At 35.7% G+C, this 26964-nt stretch overlaps 1 protein-coding gene and 1 pseudogene across 2 annotated transcripts in view; both read right to left on the bottom strand.

Moving 5' to 3' along the window:
* Positions 1–26964, bottom strand: part of KCTD8 (potassium channel tetramerization domain containing 8) — a 275439-nt gene that overhangs the window by 226361 nt on the left and 22114 nt on the right. The window lies entirely within an intron of this gene.
* On the bottom strand, positions 1935–2377 carry LOC308621189 (enhancer of rudimentary homolog; annotated as a pseudogene). Its single transcript has one exon. The product of its transcript is annotated as an enhancer of rudimentary homolog (transcript).

Genomic DNA, 26964 nt, shown 5'->3' with positions numbered 1-26964 from the left:
ACCAAGCTGATCTTCATGTGCTATGTAGCTGCTTCCCACTAGCTATCTATCTTACATTTGGTAGTGTAACCACCAATGTCCATGTCACTCTCTTACTTCGGATTTTGGGATGTTTTCAGCATTTGTCATCTTTTTTAAATGTGCAATTTTTTGCAATTTATTTTCTCATGTGAAAGATACATTCACTTTTGTACTGAGTTTTTATTCATAATTTGCTTTGTATTCCTGCAAGAAAGCTGCTTGCCCTCCATATTGCACTGGATTCAGTCGTTACAAAAAGGAGGATCCATTCCCATCTCATAGATTCAATATCCTTTTAGGTTCAATTGATTAATCTCTAAAATAGAAATCATTTTATTCATGTTGAAAAATGTGTGGTTTCCATTTTAATACAAGATATCTGCATTTTGCAAAGAAATGGTCATCTCTGAAATGTCATATATTGAAATTCTTTCCTAGAAGGCCATAAATAAAGTGTGTTTTTCCTAATATACAACTGTCCTTAAATCCAGACGTTAAATTCCTTGCCGTGTTATTATATTTCATGTCTTGGTCCGACCTCTCTATATAAAAGTCATAAGTAGAAAAACGTTTAAATACCAATGAAGGAAATGTTGCCTTGTGACACCAGCAGTATGTACATGAGCCTGCCCTTGCCAAGAGGACAAATAAGCATGACATTTTACATTTCTATATTATAGTCTATACATCATTCTTTAATGAGGTACTAATTGTGTAAACCTTTATAGAGTTTCTCCTGGATCATCAGCGTGCCCTTGAGTATGATTTAAGTTTTACCTTAGGTCTAAGGAGATAGAATCTAGAAGAGGAAATTGACTGAATGACCTCAAGGGCTGGCCTGTTTGACAGACAAGCAGGGCAGTAGTGAGAGAGAGAAATTGGGAAGTTGATTCATAAAATCCTCATATTTTGCATTTCAAGAAATCTCCTAACTCACACTCATTCAAGATTCTATCATTTTATGTTTAATTTCATGTTTGAAGTCACATAAAAGTAATGAAGTTTGTCAAGCAATCTCACTTTAAACAAGTATGAAGAATTTACATCAGATTTCAGGTGCTAAATGCCTCTCTTGTTTCATAATAATCACGGTTCACCTTCATGTGGCAAGGTTTGAAATAAAATACTGTGGGTTGTTTAGGACAAAGCTGCTTTGAAAAGCCTAATGAAAGTACAGTTCAAAGTAAATAATCACAATTTTACTTTTCAAAATTTAAATTCATGAGCTTCTTAATTTAGGTCTGGATTTCTACCTTCTAGGATCTAAAATTAATGATCATATTTACCAGCTTTTGTTCCAACCAAAACAATAGCATAAAAAGGATTTAAAACACTCATGTATGGTCTTAGGTCAAAAATAATTACAAAATGTGCTCCTATTAAGGGTAAAAGATCTGATTAGCCAGGTCGTTAAAATCAAGCAAGAGTACAATAGGGCATGGTCATAATTCGTGTTACTCTTCTAATTTTCTTGTTTTGTCCTCTGGAACTCTACTCAAATAGCCCCATATAGCAAGAAAAAAGTATTATCCATTCTTCTCTTAACCCAAGCTAAAAACCAAAGTCTCTTAATGGTGGTCAATGTTAACTTGGGGATGAATTAACCAATCATCTCTCTAGTTATGAGTATTTTTTTTTAGCTAAAGAACATTTATTTGTTTTTCACTAAGACTTTGTCTTGAGGACATAACTAAACCGCATCACCACCCCCCACCCCAATGTGACGAAGGGTTAGTACAGTGAATGTTATAAAGCAGATAGGAACAGTTTGAAGGATTGGAACCAACAGTAACTGACAAAAACCAACTTCCATCTAAATCATCATAAAAATGTTTAAGTTAAAAAAAAGGAGGGGGCAGGGGGGAATGAGCATTTCAGATTGAACAAGATCCATCCTCACATTTCATCTAATACATTCAATCCTGGCTAGAGTGCACCAAAATGGAAACAGGATTACTATAATACAATACTTCCACTACAGTACACTGTACACAGCTGTGTTCCAAGCCCACCCTGTCCCCCTAATGCTTCCAAACTCAACTCTTTCCTGGGCTGTTGTGCCTGTCGACAAAAGAGCACCTGGATCTTCCCTTTAATCCAGTCTTTGTTATAAGGCTGGTATGTCTGGCTATCAGCTCAGTAAACAAGGCAGCTGAGGTCTGCCAGGTCATCAATAGAATCAAACAACTGACTGATATCATATGTGATAGAGGGGCTGTTGGGATTCATTCTCTTCAGATGTTCTTCATACATTTTACAAACACCTTCCATGCATTCATTCACAGATTCATAGCCAGCATAAGTTCTGCCTTCTGTCCTCTTGGTAGGCTGTTACCAGCAAAATGGTATGAGACATTGCACCAAACTCTTTCTCTGCAGCCACTCCTGACTCGGCCGCTGCACCTAGTTATGACTATTTTGAAGAGCTTGCCCAGTTTCCTCCAGAGAACAACCAATAGTACAGTGCTTCTCATTCCAAAGCATATCTTTATACTCTGAGCCATTCTTCTCACAAGTTTTAGAGGGAACTAAACAAGAGTAGAAGAAATGGGTGGCTATGCCAGAAGATTAGCATGATATTTTGACAGCCCTGCTTTCTTTGAGATCAACTTATATTTTGCACTTCTTTGTAAAGTTATAGTCAATAGAAAAATATAATACGTCTCCTCTAGATTGAGACATTTCTGCTTTCTTCATTATATTCTGGATACCCACTTCCTCTCCCCATACTGGGATAGCATCCAAGGATGAGGAGGTGAAAATACAGCAGGTATCAGTTCTGAGGTTAAGATAGAAAATGGACAAATATTTGGTAATCAGCATAGCATGCATAGGATATAATGGATATCTTTCAAGAGCAAAATATAGTCTGGATAGTTAACTTCAAAGCATAATTTTATGCCTGAAAGATATGGCTCTTCTCTTTACTTAACTCAAACATGATCTATAAAATATCAAATGTAAGAAAAGGATTTAGGAGAATAAATATCTATGGGAATGGCAGATTTGACCAAAAAGAAAGTTGAACTAAAATTTTTGAAAAAAAATCAAGTGATTCAAGTGCATCCCATCTGTGCTTCTTGTCACATTATTTTTATCTTGAAATTTACATACTGTATTTACAAATGTTTCTGTTCTCAGGTTAATTTTAAGAGCTCAAGTTGGGTATTTAAATGTTTGAATTAAGCATAACAACTAAATAAATATGAGAACACAAATCTTGGATGTTAAATGTATATAGAAGACTATCAAATTTGTCTTCTTAATCCTCAGCCAACACTTGAGTTCAGTTCCATCTAATAGTCCACTAGAGATTCCACTGTATTGTCCAACCATCAACCCACAATTCTCTAAATACATTAATTTTTCTTCCTCAGCAAAGTACTGCTTTACATTGTTTCCTTACTTCAATCAATATTATCAAAATTCTTTCAATTATTTAAAATACAAATTTCAGCATCTTCATTTTCTTTTCCATCTCATTCATCCCCAAATAAGTTCTAAAGACACTGCCTTCCAAAATCTCTTCTTTTATTAACTTAGGCAAGGTTTTCATCATTCTCATCTCAATTACTACAATAAACTACTAATTCATTTTAATGTTCAAACACTACCTCTTTCTAGTTACCCTGACATAGACATCACATTAATTTTTTTTAATTCACTATTTTCACCATGACATTCCATCACCCTGGATCAAATCCTTCAATAATTATTTACCACCTACTCTAACAATTTTAAGCTTTCTAGTCTGTTACCTACTTTCTCACACTGCCTACCAAATTCTCATACTTCAAGGGTTAATCTGGTCTCACCTCTTCTCTGATTTTTCTTTACCCTGTGTCATTAGAAGCAGTATGGTAGTGTAGGAAACAGTTACTCTGAGGTTGCAGGTGACTGTGAGATGAAATCCCAGCCCTGTCATCTATCCACTGGGAAGAACAAGTTAAACCCTTGAACCTTGGCTTCATTATATGCAATACATGAGATAATAAAGCCAAATTCCTATGGCCAATGAAAGATTAAATGAAACAGTGTATGTAAAGTACTAGCAATGACAAATGATTTTACTTGGCAGATTATTAAATACTAATCCATATTTCTAAATATAATAGTAAAGTGTTGTTAAAATTATGATCTTGACTCACCAAATGATGCCTAAACATTTATTAAACAAAAAAGAAATATCTGTAGCAAACTCTTATTACTACCATACATTCTTGTTCTATGAGCCCTTTGAAAATTGATAATATATACCTGGTGTATATCCTTCATTTAACTAGAATTCTTTATTAACAAAAAAATAAATAAATAATGATTCCCTCAAATGACATATCCACAAACAGCCAGACAAAATTTAATATATTTAATGGTTAAGAAATGAGTGTGAAGATTTTTGAATTTAGAAAGACCTGAATGGAAATTTTCTAACCATCCTATTAGAATTATGATTCTTCTGAGTGAAATGATTGACAAAGAAGGAAGTGACATTTTTAAATATCTAAGGGAGACCCCAACCCTAGTCTGCAGCTCTTCCAAGACAGAACTGTCATACAATATCAAGTTGTGCTGGCAGAGCAGTCCATATCCTCTAAGGGGCAGGAGGACAAGCTGGTGACTCAAGTGGTCTAGCTGTAAGAGGCATGGTGATAGTGAGCACCCACTTGGAGAGATTATAAGGAACTGATAGGTAAGAGGGACATTCAGAAACTAAGAAATAATAGTGAAGTGGTAGCTGGGTGCTTATCTTTAGCTTACACAAAAATAATCATTTTAAGGGACATAATACAGTAACATTTTATCAACTTGGTAGAGATTATGAAGCTAGCAATTTCAACCATGTAGAAAAATATACTCAAAAATCTGCAGAAGAAAAAAAAAAGCTTTCAGCCATCTTTACTATTTTGGAAAGAATTGAATGACTCTCATTATCAGCTTTCCAGTTTATAGTGTATTTTAAAAGAGCAAGGGTTGAAATAAGTGATAGAATAGAGCACCTAGGAAACAGAAAAAAAAAGAAATTGGCAACTAAATACCTGATATAAAGGACAAAAAGAGAAAACACACAAAAATCCAAAGCACAGCATTCTGAGGATTTTATTACAAGTTCTCTCAGCCTTATATTTTTCAATTGCTCCAGGGGCTTCACTTAACTTTTTAACAGTACAATGACTAGTATTCCGAATGAAGAACCTTCTTAATTTTACTCATCCTCCAAAAAACTCTCCCTAAAATATATTGCATAATTTCCTCCATTATTATACATATTACATAGATTTTAATATAATCTTTTTTCTTGAGATATTACTGTAAAAAGCTAAAATACATAAATACTCTGAGAATAAAAAGTATGTTCTCTTTATTCTGTGAATTATATAGAAATTGTGTTCAAGCTAATAAGTATGGTTCTCTTGTTTGATGGATTTCAACATCATTCTGGATTAATGCCTAGTGACAAATATTGACTAAATATAAGACTAAATCACATTAATGATAAACATGCATTGAATACTTTTTATGGTCCAATACTGGGTTATACTCTTTGCCTGTTTTATCTTACTTAATAGTCTCAATCATTTTTATGCTATAACTGTAATTATTATTCCTATTTTACAGTTGAGAAAACTGAAGCATACAAATGTAAATTAATCTTTCCATATTCCTAATGAAAAGGGACAATAGTATATATGTTGTGATTCCCTGATTTGTCGTTTTCCAAAACAGTTGTACAAAGTACTGTGTTAACATAATTAAGAGATTCTGACATCTAACACATTTGGGGAACTTAAGGTTAGGTTCAATATATTTCACACAGGACTTTTGAATGACTTTAATATCTTAAGGGGTACTAGGTCTCCAAGAAGGGTACATAAAATGTAGACTAACATTCAGTTAATCTCACCATTATTTGATCATGCACTCCACTTTTCTTCGAGCATCTTGAAAAACTAGTTTTTCTTGGGGCAAACTTAGAAAACAACTTATTTATAAAAAGTACAATAATTGTTTTCATACAATCATTAGTTCTTTGATACAAAGTTGAGAAGGTAATGCCAAAAAAACACAATTCATGGGGCTTCCCTGGTGGCACAGTGGTTGAGAGTCTGCCTGCCGATGCAGGGGACATGGGTTCATGCCCCAGTCCAGGAAGATCCCACATGCCGCGGAGTGGCTAGGCCCGTGAGCCATGGCCACTGAGCCTGCGCATCCGGAGCCTGTGCTCCACAACAGGAGAGGCCACAACAGTGAGAGGCCCACATACCACAAAAAAAAAGAAGAAGAAAGCTGGAGTAGCAATACTTATATCAGATAAAATAGACTTTAAAATAAAGAATGTTACAAGAGACAAGGAAGGACACTGCATAATGATCAAGGGATCAATCCAAAAAGAAGATATTACAATTATAAATATATATGCACCCAACATAGGAACACCTCAATACATAAGGCAACTGCTAACAGCTATAAAAGAGGAAATAGACAGTAACACAATAATAGTGGGGGACTTTAACACCTCACTTACACCAATGGACAGATCACTCAGACAGAAAATTAAGAAAGAAACACAAGCTTTAAATGATACAATAGACCAGATAGATTTAATTGCTATTTATAGGACATTCCATCCAAAAACAGCAGATTACACTTTCTTCTTAAGTGCACATGGAACATTCTCCAGGATAGATCACATATTGGGTCACAAATAAAGCCTCAGTACATTTAAGAAAATTGAAATCATATCAAGCATCTTTTCTGACCACAAGGCTATGAGATTAGAAATCAATTACAGGGGGGGAAAGCATAAAAAAACAAACACATGGAGGTTAAACAATAAGTTACTAAATAACCAAGAGATCACTGAAGAAATCAAAGTAAGTCAAAAAATATCTAGAGACAAATTACAATGGAAGCAAAACAATCCAAAACCTATGGGATGCAGCAAAAGCAGTTCTAAGAGGGTAGTTTATAGCAATACAAGCCTACCTCAAGAAACAAGAAAAACCTCAAATGAACAATCTAACTTTACACTTAAATGAACTAGAGAAAGAAGAACAAACAAAACCCAAAGTTAGTAGAAGGAAAGAGATCATAAAGATCAGAGCAGAAATAAATGAAATAGAAACAAAGAAAACAATAGCAAAGATCAATAAAACTAAAAGCTGCTTCTTTGAGAAGATGAAAAAAATTGATAAATCTTCAGCCAAACTCACCAAGAAAAAGAGGGAGAGGACTCAAACCAATGAAACTAGAAATGAAAAAGGAGAAGTTACAACGCACACTGCAAGAATACAAAACATCATAAGAGACTACTAAAAGCAACTCTGTGCCAATAAAATGGACAACCTGGAAGAAATGGAGAAATTCTTAGAAAGGTATAACCTTCCAAGACTGAACCAGAAAGAAATAGAAAATATGAACAGACCGATCACAAGTAATGAAATTGAAACTGTGATTAAAAATCTTCCAACAAACAAAAGTCCAGAATCAGATGGCTTCACAGGTGAATTCTATCAAACATTTAGAGAAGAGCTAACACCTATCCTTCTCAAACTCTTCCAAAAAATTGCAGAGGAGGGAACACTCCCAAACTCATTCTAGGAGGCTACCATCACCCTGATACCAAAACCAGACAGAGATACTACAAAAAAAGAAAATTACAGGGCTTCCCTGGTGGCACAGTGGTTGAGAATCTACCTGCTAATGTGGGAGACACAGGTTTGAGCCCTGGTCTGGGAAGATCCCACATGCCATGGAGCACTAAGCCCACATGCCACAACTACTGAGCCTGTGCTCTAGAGCCCACAAGCCACAACTACTGAAGCTCACACGTCTGGAGTCCATGCTCCACAACAAGAGAAGCCACCACAATGAGAAGCCCACAAACTGCATGAAAAGTAGGCCCTGCTCTCTGCAACTAGAGAAAGCCCATGTGCAACAATGAAGACCCAACACAGCCAAAATAAATAAATAAATATAATTTTGAAAATAAAAAAAAGAGAAAATTACAGACCAATATCACTGATGAATACAGATGCAAAAATCCTCAACAAAATACTAGCAAACAGAATCCAACAACACATTAAAAGGATCATACACCATGATCAAGTGGGATTTATCCCAGGGATGCAAGGATTCTTCAATATATGCAAACCAACCAATGTGATACACCACATTAACAAACTGAAGGATAAAAACCATGTGATATTCTCCATAGACACAGAAAAAGCTTTTGACAGAATTCAACAACCATGTATGATAAAAATTCTCCAGAAAGTGGGCACAGAGGGAACCTACCTCAACATAAAAAAGGCCACATATGACAACCCCACAGCAAACATCATTCTCAATGTTGAAAAACTGAAAGCATTCCTCTAAGATCAGGAACAAGACAAGGATGTCCACTCTTGTCAGTATTATTCAAAATAGTTTTGTAAGTCCTAGCCATGGAAATCAGAGAAGAAAAAGAAATAAAAGGAATCCAAATTGGGAAAGAAGTAAAACTGTCACTATTTGTAGATGACACGATACTATACATAGGTAACCCTAAAGACACCACCAGAAAACTACTAGAGCATATTAGTGAATTTGGTAAAGTTGCAGGATACAAAATTAATACACAGAAATCTCTTGCATTCCTGTACACTAACAACAAAAAATCTGAAAGATAAATTAAGGAAACACACCCATTTACTATTGCAATAAAAAGAATAAAATATCTAGGAATAAACTTAAGGAGAAAAAAGACCTGTATGCAGAAAACTATAAGACACTGATGAAAGAAATTCAAGATAATACAAACAGATGGAGAGATATACAATGTTCTTGGATTGGAAGAATCAACATTGTGAAAACGACTATACTACCCAAAGCAATGACTACAGATTCAATGCAATCTCTATCAAACTACTGCTGGCATTTTTCACAGAACTAGAACAAAAGATTTCACAGTTTGTATGGAAACACAAAAGACCCCGAATAGCCAAAACAATCTTGAGAAAGAAAAACGGAGCTGGAGGAATCAGGCTCCCAGATTTCAGACTATACTACAAAGCTACAGTAATCAAGAGAGTATGGTACTGGCACAAAACCAGAAATATAGATCAATGGAACAGGATAGAAAGTCCAGAGATAAACCCAAGCACTTATGGTCAACTAATCTATGACAAAGGAGGCAAGGATATACAATGGAGAAAAGACAGTCTCTTCAATAAGTGGTGCTGGGAAAACTAGGCAGCTACCTATAAAAGAATGAAATTAGAACAGTTCCTAACACCACACACAAAAATAACCTCCAAATGGATTAAAGATTTAAATGTAAGATGGGACACTATAAAAGTCTCAGAGGAAAACATAACATAAATCACAGAAAGATCTTTTTTGACCCACCTCCTAGAGTAATGGAAATAAAAACAAAAATAAATAAATGGGACCTAATGAAACTTAAAAGCTTTTGCACAACAAAGGAAACCATAAACAAGATGAAAAGACAACCCACAGAATGGGAGAAAATATTTGCAAATGAATCAATGGGCAAAGGATTAATCTCAAAAATACATAACCAGCTCATGAAGATCAGTATTAAAAAAACAAACAACCCAATCAAGAAATGGGCAGAAGACCTAAATAGACATCTCTCCAAAGAAGACATACAGATGGGCAAGAGGCACCTGAAAAGCTTCTCAACATCACAAATTATTAGAGAAATGCAAGTCAAAACTACAATGAGGGGCCTTCCTTGGTGGCACAGTGGCTGAGAGTCTGCCTGCTGATGCAGGGGACACGGGTTCGTGCCCCGGTCCGGGAAGATCCCACATGCCATGGAGCGGCTGGGCCTGTGAGCCATGGCCGCTGAGCCTGCACATCCGGAGCCTGTGCTCCGCGACGGGAGAGGCCACAACAATGAGAGGCCCACGTACCGAAAAAAAAAAAAAAAAAAAAAAAAAAAAAAAACAACTACAATGAGGTATCACCTAGCACCAGTTAGAATGGGAATCATCAGAAAATCTACAAACAACAAATGCTAGAGAGGGTGTGGAAAAAAGAGAACCTTCTTGCACTGTTGGTGGGAATGTAAATTGATGCAGCCACTACAGAGAACAGTATGGAGGTTTCTTAAAAAACTAAAAATAGAATTACCATATGACCCAGAAATCCCACTACTGGGCATATACCCAGAGAAAACCATAATTCAAAAAGACACATGCACCCCAATGTTCATTGCAGCACTATTGACAATAGCCAGGTCATGGAAGCAACCTAAATGCCCATCGACAGACAAATGGGTAAAGCAGATGGTGTACATACATACAATGGGGTACTACTGAGCCATAAAAAGGAACAAAATTGGGTCATTTGTAGAGATGTGGATGGACCTAGAGACTGTCATACAGAGTGAAGTAAGTCAGAAAGAGAAAAACAAATATCGTATATTAACACATATATGTGGAATCTAGAAAATTCTTAGAGATGAACTGGTTTGCAAGGCAGAAATATAGACACAGATGTAGAGAACAAACGTATGGACAGCAAGGGGGGAAAGTGGGCGGGGGGTGGTGGTGGGATGAATTGGAAGATTGAGATTGACATATATACACTAATATGTATAAAATAGATAACTAATAAGAACCTGCTATATAAAAAATAAATAAAAAAAATAAAACTGTCAACATTTTAAAAAGTAGATTGCAAAAAAATAATCAAATGTATTACATTTATTTTAAGAAAAGCATACTGTAAATAGGTCCCCAAGTTATAATTTTTCAAACTTGGTATCCATAAGATACCAAGTGCATTAGCTTAATGGTTCAGAAGACTTAGTACAACTTCTAAAAGCAATACATATATATTAGAAGACAGTATCAAGACATACACCTTTGAAAATTTGCCTTCTATGAAAGGAATTCCTATAACGTTCGCTTTTTTGATAGACGTGGAGGCAGACCTTGGCCTAAGATTACACATTTTAAGAGTATTTAATTGGACAGAATAGCCCGCAGGTACATAACAATGAAAAATGAAGCACTTACAACGATGACACTCAAAATACAATTTAAAATTAATGCTATCATTTTTCTAGCCGCATTGTCAATTAGTTAAATTATTTAATATGATGCAAAGCTATTTGCCTGAGATTTCATGTAGGTAATTTTTATTTATTTGGAGGGCTGGTCCAAAGCACAAAAATACCCTTCTTTCTTCTCAGTCCTTTCTCCCAGTTATCTTCACCTTGTCATGATCATGCTTTCCTGCTACTGCAATTTAGTCATTAGTTCAGAACCTATAAAATGAATAGACAGCACAATAAAATATTGCCTGTACTCCATCTAGAAGTCACTCCCAGGTAAAAGATTCTTATTCTGTCCTTATATTTTGCTGTTTAATACAGTAAATCTTATAATAACCGTACCTATTACATCTCATCAAGTCAATGCAGACATATAGATAGCATCAATATATGGAAGGCCCTCAAAAAGGAAAATTCATTGTATAATTTACCTAAACTAACAGTGAAAAGCATAAGCACATCTAAAAAAGTCAGATTAAAGCAAGTATTAAAATTTTAAAAACTACTATTATGATACATTAATATCTAACTGAATTAGCATCCTTAGAAAAACAGCAATTCCATGGAAATAAATTTCCCAAGGAACTGAAACTTTTAACTTCATTTTTCTTTTTTGAAGTATAGTTGATTTACAATATTACATTAGTTTCAGGTATACAGCATAGTGATTCAGTATTTTTACAGATTTATACTCCATTGAAAGTTACTACAAGATAATGGCTATAATCCTCTGTGTCATACAATATATCCTTGTTGCTTATCTATTTTATACATAGTTGTGTGTACCTCTTAATCCCCTACCCCTGTATTTCCCCTCGTCTCTTCCTTCTCCTCAATAGTAACCACTAGTTTGTTTTCTATATCTGTGAGAATTTCATTCTTTTTTATAGCTGAGTAATACTCCACTTTATATATATACAACTTCATTACCCCTTCATCTATTGATGGACACTGGGTTGCTTCCATATCTTGGCTATTGTAAATAGTGCTGCTATGAACACCTGGGTGTTTGTATCTTTTCAAATTAGTGGTGGTTTTTTTTTTTCTGGATATATACCTTCATTGACACCTTCATCTCACTTTTTAATTTTGACACTTACTTGAATAGATATACTGTAAATTATTTGAAATATTTAAAAATATTCAATATTTAATAATTAAATAATTAAGCAAATATTTAAATAATTCTGGGGAATTATTGAAGTAACTACAAATATTATAGTAAATATATTTTGAGGGCTTACTATGTACCAGGCACTATACCATGAACTATTAAAACCATAATGTCTTCAATCCTCAAAATAATTTCTGAAGCATTGCACAGTGAAAAAACAATACTTAGAATAGCTTAGTAACTTGTCCAAAGTCACACAATAAGGATCCAGAAGTTGAATCCCCATGTGTCTGACTGCAAAGCCCCAAGCTCTGAACTATAATCACTGTAAAATAACAATGCTATTGGGGGCTACTTATTGCTTTTTACTCACAGCAAATTGTCCCCAAGAGCTAGATTTTTGAAATTCTTGAATGATGTCTCTACTGGTTTTTCCTAGCTTGTTATCAGAAATTAATTCAGATCTCCCACAGAAATTAGAAAACAAAGCATATTAAAAAATATGACCAAATTATAGCTCATCAGCTATTTTTCTAGGAGAGCACTTTATCTACAAGTTGTCTCTGGTGAAACCTTAACCTTGAAAATTATTTTAAGATAAAATAATACTATTTATTCTAGTAAATTACTAAATCAAAAGAACTTGCCACACTGTTTTATAATCACTGGCAATATGTTTTCCTAGTTACAGAATATCCTATCTGGGATAAAGAACCAGGCATTACTTGGATTTGTATCCCTGTCTATGGCAGATCCTTGAGAAAAATCTCCATGAAGCCTGGAAAACACACCAACACCACCCACTCGAAACAAGTCTCCCTTCTTGTGGGAAGCTGGAGGTATTAACAGACTGTATATATTGTAACTGCTGTCCTAAACAAGCTGCCTTAAGGTCTTTGTGCCATTTTCCAAAGCTAGAGACTGCATACTGCAATAAGGAAGGAGAACACCAAATACTCTCTAGTTACCTAGAAATTTTTTGCTCCATATTTCTATTTAAAAATAGAGATAAATTTTCTCTGAAGTGTCAAAACTGAGCAAGAAAATTATGCTTGAATGTCATCCAAAGACCCATAACTTCTCCCCTGAGATGAAGGAGCCAGAAATCACCCCTTTGCAATAGTTATTTAAGAGAATGATGATAACTTGGAACCTAGACCCACTAGGACAAGTGAATAATTTCACCTTTAGGCAGAGGACCAGAAATAGTTCAACTAATTTCTGAATATTGTTTAAGATTGAATTTGATCAGAAAATAAATGAATAGTAAAACCATTTTTTCTAGTCTATGTCTCTTGATGTCCTGAAATTTCTGTCTCATTGTAATTTAAAAAATCAAAGCAGAGTGTTTTCCAGAAAGGTCCATTACCCCTGACTTGGGCAAATACTAGACCTATCTAGAGATGACAGGTATTAGCTTTCAATATATCTGTGATTTATTAAATGAGTGAATGAATAAATGAATGATGGAAATGTAGGTTGATAAAGCATGTGAGGTTGGAGAAAAAAATCAATCTGAATAAGGCTTTACAAAGGCAGTGTCTAATTTATCTTTAAAATTCAATTTGTTTAAATGAATATAAACCACTAGACCCAAGAATAGGAAAAGCTGATTATAAATGTTAATTTAAAATATTTAATTTTCTGGGCATGATGAGCCACATGAAGAAATACTATTCACACTCAGATAATTCTCAGAGAACTGCCAAGCAAAGGAAAAAAGTTAATTTTGTGGCAAATATAAGTATAAACAACTTCTGTCTGCCTGTCTAGCCATGCTGATTTAAGTACAGTTTTGAACATATGTTATTAGATAAGTAATAACAGAAAGGCAAAGTAAGTATGAAATTGTTAAGTATTTGTTTTCTAATCAAGAAGTTAGACTTATAACTAGCAATATAAGCTCACTGATACTAATTGGGTTCATCTAATAAAACTGATTTAAGTAACTGCTATGTTCCAGGCACCGTTGAGACTCTGGAGTTATGAAGATGAGTAAAGTATATCTCACTCCTTGGTCAACTCAGAGTCTAGGACATCAGACAGGTTCACAAAAACTCACCTAAACATGCTCTGAGGAATGAATGTTATGATAAAGATCTTTTCCAATGACTGTGCAAGGACCATTAAGGAACCATAAATTCCGCCTCTGCATTGGTGGAAACTAGGGAACGCCTCATAGAACTGGCCACCTAAGCATCTGGATTTAAAGGATGGCAATGGAAAAAGGACATCCATGAAGAGATGGCAGCAGTGTGAGTGGATGAAACTAAATGGCAGCACTACAGGAAGTGCCCAGATTGATGTGGCTAGTACACAGGATTTGTAATGGGCAGTCATTGGAAGTGGGAAAGCATAAGTATTAACCAATAATGGTGGAATAGTTGAAATTTCTTCTGGGGTATAAAATGTGGACTGTAACATTATCCATTCATTCATATATCTTTCTGACCAATTAGAACTTATAATAGATGTTTTAACGTTTTTCATTTTGAATTCTTACAATTAAGCAAGGGATCAGATTGATGTCAGCAGGCAAGGAGGAAGCTGTGAAAGGATCAGGGGGGTATTTTTAGAAGCTTTTACAGAAGATTAAGGCAGGGGGTAAGGAAATGAAAAGAAGAGAAAGGAATAAAAATAGGCCTTGCTGAACAACTGCAAGTGTATTACAGTGGTCCAGGCATGGCCTTTGCACTCAGACTTGCTTTGTTAGAATTCCAGCTCCCCAATTACTAGTTGTGTTACCTTGTGCAAATCATGCTTAACCCCTTCAAGCTTCAGTCCCTTTATCTGTAAAATGGTAAAAACAAATACTATGTATGTCCTAAGGTTAATTCAGACAATGCACACAGAAAATAATCACAAAAGAGCAGTTATCATTATTATAGTTTTTAAATGCATGCATTACCAGTTTGTTCACCTGACAACCACCTTGCATATACCCAAATGTGACCGTGTTTAATAAAAACTCAAATTATTTTATTATTATTATTCTCAAATATTGTAACATACTACATTTAAATAAACTTAACTAATCAAAAAAATTGAGTCAGGCATTCTGCAAAAATGGTGGCAACCATGGAAACATAATTTTGAATCCTCTGAATCTCCATATAAAAATAGAAAAAGGCACTACACTGCAAAACTAAGAGCTCATGGACAACATTTACCAAAGATAGGTGACAAGATGCTCTGCAAAGCCTCAAAGTAAACGTGAGTGGTTTCAAATCACTGACAGCCACAAGACCTGCTAGGTATCATCACTTTGTGAAAAGAAACAGAGAGAATCAACAGCGCCACTGAAGATCTGAGAACCAAAGAATCCTAAAGTAGCCACTGGGTAGTCTCTGAAAAGTTTTAAGAACTGCAACTGAATAGGAGGGGTTTTCCCCACTCCAATAGTGTCCCATGGTGAGGGCTGACAGAGCTGGACTAGTTTAATGCATATGACTTCTAAACAAGGACCTTCCTGCACAGAACTCCACACACCAAGGAAGAACTACAGGGAATGGCATCAAAATACAGTAGAATAGAGACAAGAGGGAGGAGGAAATGAGAAAACTCAGAAAAGAGAGTTTAGGAACCAAACCAGGAAATCTCAGAAAGCAAAGTGCCATATTATATAATGCTACTCAAAAAAAAAAAAAAAAAGCAGACTGTGGGAAAATCTACCAAATTACCCCAATTCTTTAAGAGATAAATTAATTGTAAGTGGAAAAAAAAAAGGAAGGGAGGGAAGATGACAACTTTTGGGTATCACTTGGAGATATAGAGAGCTGAAAAACCTTCACTCCCAGCTTTAAACAAAAATGATATTATGGATGTCTTAGTTCATTTGGGCTGCAATAATGGAATACCATAGACTGGGTGGCTTATAGCCAACAGAAATTTATTTCTCACAGGTATGGAGGCTGGGAAGTCCAAGATCAAGGTTCTGACAGATTCAATACGTGGTAAGGATCTGCTTCCTGGTTCACAGACACCACTGTGTCCTCACATGCTAGAAGGGGCAAGGGAGCTCCCTTGGGTCTCTTTTATAAAGGCACTAATCCCATTCATGAGAGCTCCACCTTTATGACCTAATCACGTCCCAAAGGTCCCCAGCTCCTAATACCATCACATTGTGCATTAGGATTTAATACAAAAATTTTAAGGGCACACAAATATTCAGTCTATAGCAATAAACAAACAGCAAGTTGACAACTTGAACTTAACTGAATTGCTAAGGTCACAGGGCAACCAAGGGGCCCAAAATATATAAGAAGAGTCAGGTGCCTGCAAGAAGAGACTAGAGGTGAACAGTGATTTAATTGGCCGAGATACAACTGGACACTGATAAGAAGAAATCAAGGGTCATGAAACTTTTTCTTCATGTGGCCAGATAGTAAATATTTTCAGTTTTGGAGTCCATACAGACTGGATCACAAATACTCAGCTATGTAAAAAACAGACATAGCTAATAGGTAAATGAATGGGCATGGATGTATCCCAGTAGAAGCTTATTTAGAAAAAAATTCACAGCGACCATGGTTTGGTGCCCTTGAGCTGGATGTGTGGTCAGTTGCTTGAGACTGAGTGTGCCCTGTCAAGAGAGTAAAGCCCCCAGGAACTGCAAATACAGAGAGAGTTTGCATCCTCTTCCTGGGCTTCTCCCCAGGTATTCAGAGAAAAGATCAGGAAAATCCTGAGAAAGTCTTTCTCATGAAATAAAATAATAATTCCTAATAATCCAGGTAATATTTTCAAGAGTTATAAGGAGAAATTATAAGACTGTCAGGAACCTAATTAAAAGAAGTCAGAAAATGAAGGTTTTAAACAACTACAATTAAATAGTTTAAAATAGAGTAAGGTTAGTTGTCTTCAGTCTCTAGGATGACTCAGGATAAGCTTCTTTTTAGGAGAGGATGGGGGAAAAAATGATAGGCAGTAAATTTCCAAAAGAAAGGCAAGGGACTAATAGAGCCCCTTCCTGAAGGTGTTTTTAAAATTGTTTTCTTTTTCTTTTTTTCATTTTATTGTTTTGTTAATTCAGACAACAGATATAGCATAAGTGGGTTTTCCTGAGAGCAAACATTTTTTCATACCCTCTGGTTTTATAATATTTACTAAGTATGACATTTAATATATATGTCTTTCCAAAGAATGGAAGAAATTTCTCAAGATTAGACTTTGGAGAGCACCTATCCAAGCAGATTCGCAAAAGTTTAATACAACATATTCATGATAGGGGTATTAACTGACTGCCTATCCCTCCCTACCTACCATTTGAGATAAATAAAATCCTTGGAAATTATGGAAAAAACATGCAACATCTGTTTCAGATGTTTCAGTGTTTAATGTAGCTACTATTGGGAGAAAGCCCAGAATTCTTATAATATGGGAAAAAAAATGTCACAATGGCTTGCTCATAATGATGTTTATCATTTCCAATTTTAACTATGGATCCCCTTTTTTTCTTTATATAAATTATTCTGTGCTTAACAGCAATTACATAATCTGAGCATGGGCATTAATTAACTGTTCCTAAAATATGAGCCACTCTTTCTTATTTTTGTTACTTAGCAATATCTTTCTAAATGTCTACGCTTAGTGTAATACACTGTGTTTCTTAGCAATAAAATCGAAATATCAAACTTGACATTTATATCTTTAACTTAGAATTTTACCCCTCCTTAGTTTTTCTATCTACTTGTTAGCCATCTGGTTGGGTTATTAGCCAGCCTCTCTCCAAGAAAACAATAAAAGTACTAAAGTTAAGTCTATCAAACTTTGTTATTAGAAAGAAGGTCTTGTAATTTAGGAATTAATGTGCTTGTAATACGAAACTTTTTTCTCCATTATCAATTGTTGGAGTGAATACCTTTGAGATACATGAACCAGTGTGATTTTCAATCTGGGTACATAGGAGGGGGCTGAGAAGACAGGACCAACCTCATGGCCGAGAAAGAATATTCTAATATTTGGGGGAATAGGTACAGTTTAAAGGAGCTCCCTCCAAATTTTTGTTTGGAGAGGGTCTGACTAGGTTTCATCCTAACTGCATCACCTATCAGGTATTTGACCCTGGGCAGGTAGTTTAATCACCTTGAGCCTCAATTCACAGGGGTGTAGAATGAGAACAATGATGTTCTCTTCATAGGGTTTTGAGGAGGAATAAATGAAACAACATAAAGGGCCTAGGATAGTCCCTGGTACTTGGTTTGTATCCAGCAAATGTTCCTTTCTATCTCCTTAGCCCAAGAGCAGTAGTTGTCGTTGTTGTTATTGTCATCGTTGTTGCTGTTGTTTCTGATTAGGAAAGAGACCGACCCTTCCACAACTCTATTTTACCAACCAGAAAGTTGACTGCTTCAGTTTCTAGGGTAAATTTGCACAATGATCTAAGTCAGTGGTTCTCAGCGAGGGTAATTTTGCCCCCCACTCGAGGATATTTGGCAGTATCTGGGGACATTTTTAATTGTCACAACTGGGAGAGTGGAACAGGTAGGGTACGCTAGTGGCATCTATTAGATAGAGGCCAGGAATTCTACTAAACAGCCTACACAAGAAGTACTGGACCCAAAATGTCAGAAGTACTAAAGTTGAGAAACCCTGACCTGAATTAGTAAAGTTGGCACATTTACACTGTTTCTTCAGTGAATACCCATTACACAGATCAGGGTACATGTTTTTCCACTGCTTAGCAAATTTTGAAGTCTGCTATCACAACACTCTGAACACAAAATATTCTATTAGTAAAACAGCTATGCTGTTAATTATTTTGTGAATTGTCAAGACATCAGTGAAACAAGAGCTTCTCTGCAGTTCATTAACTGACACAGCTGTGATTCCAGAGAATGTCTACAAGTCTTATCTGCTTAATAAAAACTGACCCAATTCCTCTGTTAATTTAAGTTGTAAAAAGTTCTTGAGAATGGTCCACAAGAGGCAATGAACTTCATCTCCCCTTAAAAGCAAAACAAGAATTCTAAAGATAAGAGACAGTAGAAAGTTAGCAGGGAAAACAAGTAAGTAATAAATGTACCATGAGATTATTATTTACATGAGTCAACGGTGATGGAGAAATTATAAGCTTTTTTAATCCCACTGAGTCATGAACAGAAGGTGAGCTGCTTACTACTTAAAAAGAAGAACACTTTAGTCAGCAGATGCATACACCTTCTACACATTCTGAAGTTTTATCCTAAAGAAAAGCTTGATTTCTTCCATAAGTATTTAATGAGACTTCTGAATAATCCTTGTGGCTTAATTTAATAGTTAAATTCATTCAGAGAGAGTTTACACACTTTCAGGTGCTGATGATAAAAATAATATGTAAATGATATTATAACGTCATACTGAACTATACCCAATAAAGTAGTACTGAGTAGATAGGTCTCTATAGGCTCTTTCTAACACAACCCATCTTTAAACCAGCCAAATGGGATCTAGTTTGATTTTATGCAATAAACATTGTCCACCTTTCAGATCCAGGAAGACTCTATTAACCAGTATGGGTTGACCAGTCTTTTCTAAAGACATATCTATGGCCTTAAGGAGACTCTCCTGGGTTTCCCAGCAACTCCCCCAACCCTTCCCCTGGTCATCCACTGGTCTGGCCATTTACATATACTTGTCTCAACACGTAGTAGAAGCTCCTAGAGTCTTACTTGACTTTCCTCACTCCCAGCCCATCATTCTCAGCATTCTTTCCACTACATGACCCTGCTTTTCTACATAATTCGATAGACTTCCACATATACACACAATGTAAGTAGCCATTCTCTCTTCTTTGTCAATCAATTTTGCCTATATGCTTACAAGCAAAAATTAGTAAAAAAGAATGGGAAATTTGGAACAGAATAACACTTACAAAAAAAGTTAAAGACTCTTAAATACTGTTCAGGAAATATCAGTTGAAAGCAATCCTGTCTGACATAATTGTGTGAGGCTGTCCCTCTGTAATTCAGGTTTGTCCACCAAAAATAAGTTTAGTAATTGCTTCTAACATTAGCCCTGAAAAGCTTAAACACATAGTCACATTATTTTAAATACTCCAAAAAATCAACTCCAAAGTTAACTTATGGAAATATCTAGTTCTACTAATTTAATCATAGAGAATATCTATCAGTAACATTTGTTATAATAATATTAAGAAACACTTCATTGTTACATACTTCCCATAGCTATGGACTGAATTGTATCCCCCCAAAATTCATATGATGAAGTCCTAACCAATACCTCAGAATGTAACTATATTTGGAGATAAGGTTTTTGAAGAGATACTTAAAGTCAAAAAAAAAAATAAATGGGGTGTTTATCATATCAGACAGGTGCCCTTATTAGAAGAGGAGATTAGGACACAGACATACCAGGAGGAAGACCATATGAAGAAACTAGAAGAAGCCAGCCATCAACAAGCCAAGGAAAGAGGCCTTGGAAGAAACCAAAGCTGCCAACACCTTGATCTCAGACTTCTAGCCTCCAGAATTGAAAATAAATTTCTGTTGTTTAAGCCACCCAGTCTGGTACTTTGCTATGGCAGCCCCAGCAAACAAATACACTTGGGTAGTCTAAACATTCTGATTTTTGAAAAATGTTTAAAATGGAAGTAAAAGTTCCCACATAACATGGATTATTTCCATAATTAAATGTGATTTACCAATTTTGGCCTATCTGCATCTGACAGAACAAGAGGAAATGGCACAGATACTGCAGTCAGCAGGTCCTCTGCTTCTCTGGACACTGAGTATCACATATTTATGCTTACATTAAGTCTTACCAATCAGTTAGTTTTGCATTTATAAATGTATAGCTATATTTCATTTTGTCTTGGAAAAAAAAAGGTTTTATCAATAAAAGTGTAAGGGGGTTAGCGTGTCTTTTTCACCACTTAATCCTCAGCACCTAGAACTATTCTGGACATTGTCATTGCTTAATCAATAGTTATTGAATGCTGAAATAGTCAATGAATAGAAAATACTAGTAGCTTCTGGTTCCTGAGAAGATGGCAAACTAACACAGGCTGCTGCTTCTTCCCCTAAAATTCATCCTTTGGACAAAAGACAGAGAGAACCATAGATCTGAGGAACCAATGTAAAAGCTATGAGAATCCAATAAAGATGTTAAATTTAAAAAAACTAAACTAAAAAACTAAAAAAAAAAAAAAAACTGTGAGAAAACTGTTGTGGCAGAGCATGGCTAGGCACAGAATCAGGATAGTTTTGGGAGGGACCCTGCTCTTGCCTCTCCTAACTATTGTCTTAAAAGAATCACTGTCTGTCCCACACTATTTGCCAGACAGGAGTAACAATATATCTATATTAAAGTTATCTGACCCAAAGCAATATAAGCGACCAATAAAAGAGAGGAAATGAAAATATGTGTCTAGAACCAAGTAAAACAATGCTAAATAACATATACTAAAAAAGAAAAGAGAAATGAAAGAATATAAACTGAATAATGCATATAAACTTGTATGTGACACTTTAAAGTATCATTTAAATGAAGATTTATTTTAAGTACATTCATCAAGAAAGAAAAAGTGTTGGAAAAAATGAGTCAATCCTTGAACTTGGAAAGTGGGAAAATAGGGCAACATAACAAACCCAGAGAAACAAGGAAGAAGAAAATAATAAAGACAATAACAGAAATCAATACATAGGGAACAAATCCACCCCAAAAATGAGGAAAAACAAAAAAGTAAAAGCTTTTAGGACATTAATAGATAAATAGACTCTGGAAATTAGTTTTGGGAGTGAGAAGGAGGGAGAGAAAGAGAGGAAGAGAGAGAGAGAGAGGGAAGGAGAAGGATGGGGAAGACAAAGACAGGGACAGGGAGAAGATATAAATAGAAAAACAGAAGTGAGGAAGGAATAACTATAGACACGAAAGGATATTAAATTGGTAAAAGAATATTATGAGCTCCCATATGGTACCAAATTTGCAAACGCAGACAAACATTTATTTCTGGAAAAATACAAAATGTGAAATTAATATGAAAGGAAATAAAAACCTTGAATAGATTAATAAGTATTAAAGAAATTAAAAAGGCAACTTCTCTTCCTCCACAAAATACCCTGGTCCTGCTGATTTTTAGGTGCACTCTACCAAACTATCAAAGAACAGATAATTCTTATCTTTCAAGGAAAAGCAGAGAGAAAGAAAAGTGTCCATTTTATGAGGCTGGTGTAATTTTTATTCCAAAATTAGATAAAGATTGTGCAAAAAGAAAATTATAGGCCTATTCAATTACAAATAGTGCAAATGCCAAAAATAAATATTAGCCAAATGAAAAGGTGTATTAAAATAAAATTCAATATGACTAAGTAGGATTTATCCCAGCTTTGGGAGAAAATTTTAGTACAAAAAAAAAATGCAGCAATATAATTCACCATGTCATTATATAAACATATAATAAAGAAAGCATATAATTATTTCAAGAGATGGAGGAAGATGGATTGGATAGAACCTAAAACATATTTATGATTAAAAAAGAAATCAACTCCTAGAAAACTAGGAATAGAAGAAATTAGACTAAAATTGATTATGGTTATGAACTAAATATTAAAGCAAACATTATGCTTAAAAACTTCATTTAAGGGGAGCTTCCCTGGTGGCGCAGTGGTTGAGAGTCCTCCTGGTTGAGAGTCCGCCTGCCGATGCAGGGGACACGGGTTCGTGTCCCGGTCCGGGAAGATCCCACATGCCGTGGAGCGGCTGGGCCCGTGAGCCATGGCCGCTGAGCCTGCGCGTCCGGAGCCTGTGCTCCGCAATGGGAGAGGCCACAACAGTGAGAGGCCCGCGTACCGCAAAAAAAAAAAAAAAAAAAAAAACTTCATTTAAGGGAAATTTTTAGACACTTTTTTTACAATCAAGATAGGCATTTATAAAAAATTGTATATTGCATTTTGGGGGACTTACAGAATTGCAAGAGGTCCAAGAAACTGCAAGATTATATATGCTTTAGATAGTAGTATAAATCCTGGCAAGTGCTCTAAAAAAAGACAGAGATATAAAAGTACAAAGATTGGAAGGGGAGCAATAAAACTGTCCTTTAGGTAATATGATGGTCTACAACAGAAAAAATGATAGAATTAGACAAACTATTAAAATGAACAAAAAGAGTTTTATCAAATACAAGATCAATTTCTAAAAATCATGAACATTTCTCTACACTAGAAATAACCAAATAACCCTATATATGAGAAATAAAATACCCTTCATAATAGAAATCATAGAAAAAGAAAATCTAAAAAGTAGGAATCAATTTAAGGAAGAATACATAAAACCACCATAATAAAAACAGTATGCTATGAAAAAAACTAAACAAATGGAACAAAACAGAGAGACTCAGAGACTGTCTGAAGCATAAAAGATAATATACAAGTAAGGTCATATCACAAATCAAACTGATGAGTAATGTGGTAACATAAGTGAAGGGGGAGAGGATAAATTTCTTTGCAGTAATAAGGAAAGTAATTTTCTGTGTGGTAGATACCAGAAAATGAATAAAACTGTACCCCTACCTTTAAATACCACATACAAAAGAGTACTCCAGATGGTTAAAAAAAAAAACAATATAAAAAGTAAAACTATGGGGCTTCCCTGGTGGCATAGTGGTTGAGAGTCCGCCTGCCGATGCAGGGCACACGGTTTCGTGCCCCGGTCCGGGAAGATCCCACATGCCACGGAGCGGCTAGGCCCGTGAGCCATGGCCGCTGAGCCTGCGCGTCCGGAGCCTGTGCTCTGCAGCAGGGGAGGCCACGGCAGTGAGAGGCCTGCGCACCACAAAAAAAAAAAAAAAAAAAAAAAAAAAAGTTAATAAAAAAAAGTTAATAAAAGAAATAATCTTGTTTAATGTTTCCCTTGTTATTTTTGACATCCTGTGATAGTAGTAGAGGCCTAATTGTTACTTTGAACCATAAAATAGGCCTAGGGAATTGGGCTGGGTGATATTATAATCATAAGTCAGAGGCAGATCAGGGCACATGAAACATAATGGAAATTAACTTGTACAAACAAGTTAAATAGAAGATCATTTTATCATACCTTTTTAAAATACAATTATAAAATTTGATGAAAATACCAAATGTTTTTATTTTGCATATAAACATAACCTATTTGAGTTTGAAATAAATTATAAACAGGGAATTTTCCTATGCTGATGCACAGCAAAGAACAAGTATGTTCAGGCTTACATTACTATCAATGCAGTTTCATTTGGGATAAGAAGTGATGATCTCTACTGAAAATAATTTGATTTTGACCATTAAATGTGTTAATGGGAAAAGAGTAGTGTCTGGCCTGGAAGTCAGGGTCCTGGATTTGAGTTCCTTCTTTGGCTCTAGCCAGAAGTATGATCTGCCAAAGTCACTTAACCTCTCTAGGTTTCAGTTTCCTCACCCATGAGTGAGGAAGTTAATCAAAATGTTGATTAGTCTTATCAATATTTTCTTGGATTCTGGACCCTTCTGAGAATCTCATGAGTACTAGGTATCTCTCCTAAAACTGCTCAGATGATTATGCACAGAAAATTGTGAATCAAATCTTCAAGGATTCACAGATCTGCAAGGGGTCCCTGCACCTCAGATTAAATACTTGTAAACTAGCAAATACCTACAATTCCTTTTAACTCTAAAAGAAAAACAAGCAGAGATATATGTCAAGGAAGAATACTAGATTTCTGCTTTCTGTAACAGAATGCATGAAATGGCCATTGACTGAAAAAGACAACACTGAAACTGAAATAGGTATTGGTAGGAGTGGGAGAGGAGAGAGATTATGAATTTTGGACTTGTTAACTCGGACATAATAAGTCAGACATGTCACTCACATATTTGCATGGAAACGTTGAATAGAAGCTGGGTTACCAGTAGGTACAGCACTCAAAGGAAAAGTTTATGCTGTGGACATAAATTTGGGAGCCATTAGCATATACATGAGCATACATCAGCATATACATCATGGTGATGAGAGCTCCCAGTGACAAGGGAATGGTAAGAAAGGACATAGAACAAAGCTTAAGTAACTCTAATATTTACTTTTTTTTTTTTTTGTGGTACGCGGGCCTCTCTCACTGTTGTGGCCTCTTCCTTTGCGGAGCACAGGCTCCGGACGCGCAGGCTCAGCGGCTATGGCTCACGGGCCTAGCTGCTCCGCGGCATGTGGGATCTTCCCGGACCGGGACACGAACCCGTGTCCCCTGCATCGGCAGGCAGACTCTCAACCACTGCACCACCAGGGAAGCCCCAAGTAACTCTAATATTTAAATGCTAGGTAGAGAGTGATGACCCTACAAATGAAACAAAAGAAGAGCCAAAGAGATAACCATACTGTTGTGTCATAAACGTCAGAATCCTAAAAGTATACCTTATAAATTGGTGAATAGAAAAACATCTCCTCTTTCCTCTGGGTCTGACACTGGCCCATGCTTTTGCACAAGGTTTGGATAGAGGGTCAGACATTAGATTTTATTCCCTCAGTCCCTTAGGCATAAGCTGAATGGCCAGATGCACAGAAGCCAAGAGAAGGTGTTCCAAGACAGAACAGTCAACAATGGCAAAGGCTGATAAGAAGTGGAAGAAAAGATAGATAGCTACTGAATTGAATGGCATGGATGGAAAACTAGTGACCTTTAAAGGGGCTGTTTTAAAGGCATGTTGAGGACAAAAAGTCTGATTTGAGTGTACAGAGATGTAAGCACAAATTGAAACAAATGGAAATATTGGCATCAAAATACAGACCATTCTCTCAAAAAGTTCAGTTGTGTAAAGTGGTAATTGGCTAGATATAAGGAATAACTTTCAAAAAATTCAGCTATGTAATGCAGTAGTTGGATAAAAATAGAAATAACTTTGGGGACTTTTCATTATTGTTTTCATGGAAAGAACTCTAACAAGTTTGAAAGCCAATGGGAAGGATACAGTTGAGAGAGAGAGGTTGAATGCCAAAAACTAAAGGTAATAATAATTAATGCAATATTCCTAGTAATGGAAGGATGGAATGGAATGGCAGTGATAGGACCCAGAGCATAGAGTGGAAGAACTGTCCCAGGACAGAGAGATAGTTCCTCTATCAGCAGGTAAGGTAGATAAGATGGTTTCAGTTGTGGATAGTTTGCATGATTGGCAGAAGAAACATGAATGAGCAGGAAGATGAATGAATGTAATGGCTTCCATTTTCTCTATAAAGAAACAGGTAAGGACATTTGCTAAGAGTGATGATCAAGAATAGGTGAGGTAATTGGAGGTTTAAAGAAAAGTTGTAATAAAAATGTACAATTAGACGTGATGATTAGATGATTAGACGTGACGATTAAAAATGTGACGATTAGAAGGGTTTACCAGAGAAGCATGGGAGATTTGCCAGGCAGTGCTGATGGTCTATTTAAAACTGGTGTTCATGGATTTTTAGTAGAAATTATCTTCTCTGTTGTGTGGTTTTCTCTGGAAGTTCTATGCTACCTGATTATAGCAGGGAAAAGGTGTTAGTTGGGTCCACTCAAAGCCACCAAAGGGATTAGGAAAAAACAAAAAAAGATGGAAGAACAAGAGTATTTAGGATATTTCCAGGAAAATCACTGCAATTACAAACCTGTAACCTAAATAGATAATGAGGGCAGTGAACTAAAGAAGGCTAATGAATGGAGATGAAAAGGTTATAATAGAAAATGATGACACAAGGTGGCAGGAGAGGATGTTATAATCTATGAGATTTTGAATTAATAGTTTTGAAGATGGAGCAACTATGCCTATACAGCATATGGTTTACCTTCATTGTCCTG

The sequence above is a fragment of the Mesoplodon bidens genome, assembly GCF_964165515.1.
Source record: "Mesoplodon bidens genome assembly, chromosome: 1".
NCBI classification, from domain to species: domain Eukaryota; kingdom Metazoa; phylum Chordata; class Mammalia; order Artiodactyla; family Ziphiidae; genus Mesoplodon; species Mesoplodon bidens.
Note: the sequence above shows the minus strand (reverse complement) of the source record. Positions and strands in the feature narration are given on the sequence as shown.